The following is a 6,999-nucleotide window of genomic DNA, read 5'->3' on the forward strand; positions in this document are numbered from 1 at the left end:
GATTTGTCATTGCATGCCTTTAAAATGAAATTCAACCCAAATGGTACTGCCAAATGGAGCAAAGATACTTGCAAAGTAGACCTCCCACGTATTTGATGTTTAACACCTTAACATAATTTGCTTATTGTGTCTCCTCCTCTTTTGATTACAAGATTTTATAACAGTCTTTGGCTGTATTATAAAGCCGTTTTTTTTTGCATGAATGTCTTTGTGGCTGTCATGTGGTCTAGATATGACGGGGGGGTCTTGAAGAGGTCATAGAAGATGATCAGGGGGGTTCATGGGACAATGGTTGTTCACCTTGAACCCATCTGGGGGCACTGCTCAGCCTATTCCCGCCGCTGTGGAGTGCGTCCATCTCTCTCGTTAATACTCCGGCTCTAGTGTATCAGCTCTGCCTGTTCTTGAGAGCCATCGTTCTGAAGATGTCAAAGAGGGAGGGTGTTACATCATATGGCCGCGTCGACCGACACACCAAGGTGACCTCCAGCCTTAACGACGGAATAGGTGGTTTGTTTATGTCGTCCAAAACAACCCATATGAATTTTTGAGTCCCCTATCAACTGTTGGAAGAAAGAGCATTATGTCACGTCGGTCAAGGTCCTGTGTTGCCAAAACACAATGGATGACATTTGCTTTCATCTCTGTGGAAATGGCGTCATTGAAAGACAGTTTCGGCATTAAGATTTAGATACAACTTAATTTAAGATGCGTTTTGATAACATTTCTCGCAATAAATGTGAATCTAGTTTTTTGTAAACTTCAGTCGGTAAACGTACACGATGTTTAGGATGTTAGGTAATGCAGCGTATTCTGTCGTTACCATGGTGACAGTCCCTGAACCCCCTCCGCTTGCATGTTGTTTGAATCAATGTCTTGGTGTTGTGTAGTCATCTGAGCGGTTGTCTTCGCTGCCATTTTATGTAACTGATGATGTTCTTTCAAATTAAAAAAAAATGTGAGTGACTCAGGGATGACATTCATTCTTCTCGACTAGGCCGACATGTTTTTGTGGCGCGACAGAAATCGATGTCCGCTTTGTTCCCAATGAAAAAAACACTCCAAAGGTTAATTATAAATACAGACATTTTGTGGTCCCGCTTTTACGTGTTAAAGCATCAATAAAGCAAAAGGAAGACGAAAAAGAATTTTCAAAAGACTAGGCAAAGTTGCCCTGTACCATACTCAGGGACGATTGCCCCCCCCCCCCTAGACAAAAGTCTAGATCGTTTGGCTAGTGTGAGCACGCCATCCATACTCAAGTACAGTTCAATTCCGTGGCCTCAGTTCACTCCGCAGTGGTGTGCTCAGGCCACGGTTCAGATGCCGGTGAGCCAACGCGAGCACACGCACGGACACGCAACCTGAGCAGGATGACGGGTGTCAAAACAAACGTACTCAGGCCCAGTTGAGATTGCTAAGTGGGAGCACAGGCCAGTGGCACGAGTCAGAGGGGGGGGATCGTACTTGAGGACGGCACAGGGCAACTTTGCCTAGTGTGAGTGTGCCCTAACTGTACTTGAGTACGGATGGTGTGCTCACACTAGCCAATCGATGTAGACTTAAAGGGGAAAACATACTCGGTCACGGTCCAGATGGCCTAGTGTGAGTGCCCCCCTGAAACCGACAGGAAGTGATGCAAACACACCATTCAGAGGTTCACAGACTGACTCTGGAGTTAGATAGAGGCTTCTTGTCTCTTTTATATGAATCAGGTCATTAAAGTTGACTATAACTAAAAGTAGATCATGTACTATACATCCAGCCCGACAGTAAGTGATGTAATTACCAGGTTACACGCACACTGAGCAAGAGACCTGGGTTCTCCTTTATATGAACGAGGGCCTCAAGGACAAGTACGATGACAAATTTGGGGAAGAGGAAGTACTACAGGAAGTGAGTAACGAGCCATTGTTAAGGCTCCATCCCCCCCAAAAAAAAACGCTATTTATCAATGAAGTACTACATAACATTGTGTGGGGAATATGTATTTTGGCGCCCCCTCTGGCTGCAGGCGCACACCTGCTCGTTGAGAAGGTGCCGTGCGCAGACGGAATGAAACCCCCACTGAAGTCCGTAGGGTCACGATACAACCCCCACTGCTCAGGCCTACCCAACCGATCAAACACCTATTTCTGAGAATAAGACCTTTATCTCATAAAGAAAAATGATGAGTGAAAAGCAAAGCAACCTCTTTATTATCTCATATGTGGCATGGCCCAGGGCCACGACCCATCATCTTTATACGCCGTAAGGCACAAGTTCTCTATTCTCTATCTACCAGCTGAAATGGGGATCTGGAAACCAACGCCGTTTGATGCCTAATTACTCGAAGGTTGAAGCTCTTTTGGAGCTCTTCCAAGATTGGTAGAAATGCCAAATTTCACATGGTGCATTTGGGTGATGCTTTGTGAATCACTTACAAGCCCCGGAAATGAATCTCGTATATTGTAGCAAACTTATTGTGAGCAGCAATGGAGACGCTTGGTGATAGTTCCATGAAAGAAGGGGCTAATCGCGTGCATATTCTGCTCCAGCAGAAACATGTCTAAATGCACAGTAGGGTCTGATATTGCTCTTCAAACAGAGTGCACAGACCTGATCCATTTTGTTTTGGCCAGACAGACCATTGACATACCTGACTTATGCTGTGTCTTCGAACAGTCGATAGGGGGATAAAAGGTTCTTATTGGTCGTTTTGGACGACAAATACAAACAATCTATTCCATTCCCTGTTGCCGCAACCTGATTTCTCAAGCAAACACACTCTCACATATAAAAACACACACACACACACACACACACACGCACACACGCACACACACACACACGCACACACGCACACACACACACACACACACACACACACAAACACACAATCAAACACTTCATGCACACCTCACGCAGACATTTGCATGCATATGCACAAGGAATATACATAAAATAAATTTGTCTTGCTGCACTGCTCGCCCATAACCAAGGAACACAAACAAACGCATCTCAGTGGTATTGTGTCATCCAGAAAGACCGACTTTTTCATTTCAACTAATTGACTTTGGAAGGTGCTGTAGGGAAGGTTTGAGGGATGTAAATAGAGCGAGCAGATAATACCATGAGAAATGCCCCAAAATTTCCCCTACCATTTTGCTCACTCTCTCCTTTCATTTTTTCATCCATTTAGAAGTGATGCATACACACAATCAATAGCTCTTAAATCTTACCTATAGACCACCCTTAATGTTACCGTACTGAGAATGTGTCTAACACACACCTGTCTCTCTTGTTAGACCACCAACAACCATCAAACAAAATATCCTTTATTCAAATGGCAATGTGCATACGATAAGATATAACTTTATTGATCACAGATGGGAAAAGCAGGTATATATACTGTCAAAATAGATTTGTTTATACATAGTTATTACATTGCAAGAAACATTATTTATATTATATTAAGTATAGCCTTGTTGTAGCCTATCATTGAGAAAATGACTACATGTTAAGTTAGGAAATCAAGTACAAATTCCACTAACTACTTATATATTTCTTTTTTTTTTAAATGCATTTGTTAAATTAACATATGCAAGCAACTAACTACAACATGCAAGTGGAAAAATTCCAAATATCAACATCGGAGATAAGTAATTTGTCGTGTTGAATATTGAAGGCCAACGTTGGGTGGAGAGTGCGGGTGTGTTTGTGATAGAGATTAAAAGCCATTCACGAATCACATCTGTGAGGCTGTGGCTGCGGCCAGACTCAACACATGGATGAGGAGGGGACAAAAGCATTGACTTGATGAAGATTTCCCTGCTGTATTTTGCATTGACTAGCCACAACTACTGTCTCATCCTTCACAATTGAATGCAGATTTTTCGCGGATTTCTGATAACCATTCAAGCATTTCATTGTCAAACCTGGATGTCTGCTGCAAAGCTTTAAGCACACTCCTTCTGGTTCTCACGTCTCAAACAAACAGCACATTGTTCTGCTTCCATGTGTCACATTAATGGTGACTCACATCTGAGAGACCCAGTTCGAGGCTTGCTAAGACTCAGAAGCGACGCAGTCGTAGGAAATGTCCTCCTTACGCATTAATGCATTGTGGGAGACTGCATTTATCTTTATGCCTGGTAGATTGAAGTATATTTACATTACATTTAAAAAAAAATCAATTACACAATGGCTTTTATAAAATGGAATTCATGTCATGATTTCATTGAGTGTTGCAGTTCTGCTAATTATTTATAATTAATTAAGTTGTAATAAATATTATTATTTTTTGCACACAGAGTAACCTGTATCTTTGTTTTCAATCAGCCTCTTTCACTTCCCCTTTTCATAAAATACTTCTCCAAAAACTTAGTTTCATTTACAAACACGCACGTGATATTTATGTATACATAGCCTATGATATAAATAACAAAATATCAACACACGCAAACTAAGCAGGCTAGTGGGTTTTGTTTCAGAATACAAAATTCATGGTGTGTCTTTAAATAAATGTTAGAAAGTCTTGGCTATCAGTTTGTGTTTGTATATATATATTGTATCTACCCTGTAATTAAAGCCTGCATACCCTGCACTTACCCTGTAACCAGGCAGTAGTGGTAAAAGGGAGGTGGATAAACTCTGAATTCTGCAATCAGGTGAACCACAACATACTGGTAAAAAACAAATTATATTGAGAATGCTGGTTTATTTATTTGGAGAATGTAGCACAAAATGTTATATGACAAACTGCAATCACAGTAGAATTCTGAACGATACCTTACAATTAGAAAAAAATACTATTTACAGTTGATTAGCAGAAAAACGACTATAGCTTGCCCACAAATAATATAATAAGAATAATCACAACACCGCTCAGAGCGCCCCGTTTTCCACTTGAGGGGTTGGCTTGCAGGCGCGTGACCGTGTGCTCCTCTATGCTTCACCGGCCAACACTTTACATACTCCTTTTGAGTTCCCCTTGGACAACGGAGGACCATTCAGACTAACAAACAGCAATGACGACGCAGTCTTCTTCAGCACACTACACCTCAGCGGATTGATGATAATATTCATTCAACTGAACCCTGGTTCGCCTTCTGCACTGCTCGCAGGTACGAGGCTGAGAATATTAATGATTGTGGGACCAGTCGTCAGGTATTATACCAGAGTCCTTTTTATAATCTCAGAAGCCCTCAAGCACTCCCCTTGGGTCAAACGTGAACTGTTGTTTGATGCAAACCCTCTCCATAACGTTCATCTGAGGCCACAGGCCAGCTTTCTGGATTAAGAACTGTATCAAAGAAGTCTGTATGCAGAGCTTTGTTCTCAGGTGTTGCACTTGGATGTCTGCTTGAGCCAGTGCTAAACCACCTGTCCTCTGGATTCTCAATAAGTGAATGAAGGAACTTTGTTGAATCTATCGGTCGTATCCTCACACTGGTTTTTAAGGAGATACCACAAAACTCCAGTCTCTATGCAGCTGTAAGGGCCTTCCGCCATTATTCAACTGGAGTAGCTATGGTTGAAGAAATTAGTCTAATGTGTGCCTCCATGTGTCTCGATGTTGGCTATCAGGCCGCTGTTCATAGCCTTCTCCTTCTCGTCCCTTGAGGCATCTCCAGAAGAAGCATTGAAGCGGTAATGCAAAGCTTTGTAGTAGATCCATACAGCCTTCACCGTTCTGAAGCTGCTGGCTGCCATCAAAGATCAAGGACCCTCCCAATCTTCTGCAGATTCACTTTATTTTGTTGTGCACGTTGAGCCAGTTCCCGGCAGTATAGGGTTCGATAAAATGATAATATTATTATTTAAATGTTTGACTGTATCAACCACAGATAATTATACTCTGTGATTGAGACAGTGCCACACTTAAAGATTGGGATACTTCTGCATTAGCCTTCCTGCCTAACATGGCATTTGCACTCTCACATGCAAAAGCAATGAAGTTTGCCTTTATGATGCTTTCCCTCCTGTCCCCACATTTGGAGACATTATAAAGAGAAGGTTTGATATAGTCTCAGCTGACTGGCTTTCAAGCTCAACCAAATCCAGTAAGATAACTGCAGGCACATAATTTATGATGGCATCAAATACACTACTAAAGCAGATGGATTGATACGTGTTGTATTCTCATCAATCAAAAAAACTTCAGATTACAGCCTTGTGACCGGCTGAATCTGCGTTGTGTATTTTTCTTGGACAAAGACGTGACCCAGGATCTCAGTCCGGACTCGGGAAATCCGACGTCCATTTATTGTTTGCCGCTGAAGACAAATATAAAACAGCTTCCTTTCAGAAATTGCCCTTAAACAATCCTCCAACTCCTCTTCCCAAGAGAATCAGAACAAAGGGGGCATACAACTTTATCACAAAAATGTTTGAAATTCAAGAAATAAAAGACATACCTGAAGACAAATATCAAACAACAGCTTCCTTTCAGTAAGTGCCCTTAAACAATCCTCCAACTCCTACACAAAGCACACAGAGGGGGAGGGGTACTAGCATGACTACACGAAGGTCAGGTGCATGCTAGCATATCGGAATAAAATATAACGTTCTCCAAAACACTGAATCTATGCATTGATATTTACATGACACTTTCATTAAACAATGTATCGTCAAAATAATTAACATAAATGATAAGATGGTTAGGGATTTGATCACAAAATGGGGGCAAATAAATGCACCCACCTCTTCCCAAGAGAGTCAGAACAAAAGGGAAGAGGGCAGGGCGGGGGGGGGGCGGGACAGGAAACTCATGGGGTTCTCAGAAATGTGGGCGGGAGTACAGAAGGAGGTGGAGCTAAATCAAAGAACAAAATCAACTAGAAAGGGGCACATAAGGCCGCTGGAAAGCTAAACTTCAGGTAATAAAAGTGTAAAAGGCAATTAAGGCAATGTAAAAGGCAATTTTGTGTAATTATTACTAAAGGGATATTACACCCTGTTACACCTGCTTACCCTGTACTTACTTTGTAACTAAGCCTAACCGGGGGGGAACTACCA

The 6,999-nt window shown here is 41.9% G+C and overlaps 1 long non-coding RNA gene across 1 annotated transcript; it reads right to left on the minus strand.

The window, feature by feature from the left end:
- Positions 1 to 4,559: 4,559 nt before the first annotated feature.
- LOC115559655 (uncharacterized) lies at positions 4,560 to 6,703 on the minus strand. The gene is made up of 3 exons (XR_003979624.1): positions 6,685 to 6,703; positions 6,399 to 6,461; positions 4,560 to 6,257 (listed from the first exon to the last, which is right to left on the minus strand). It is a non-coding gene; the product is annotated as an uncharacterized LOC115559655 (long non-coding RNA).
- Between the last annotated feature and the right edge of the window lie 296 nt (positions 6,704 to 6,999).

This window comes from Gadus morhua, chromosome 2 (genome assembly GCF_902167405.1).
Source record: "Gadus morhua chromosome 2, gadMor3.0, whole genome shotgun sequence".
NCBI lineage: Eukaryota > Metazoa > Chordata > Actinopteri > Gadiformes > Gadidae > Gadus > Gadus morhua.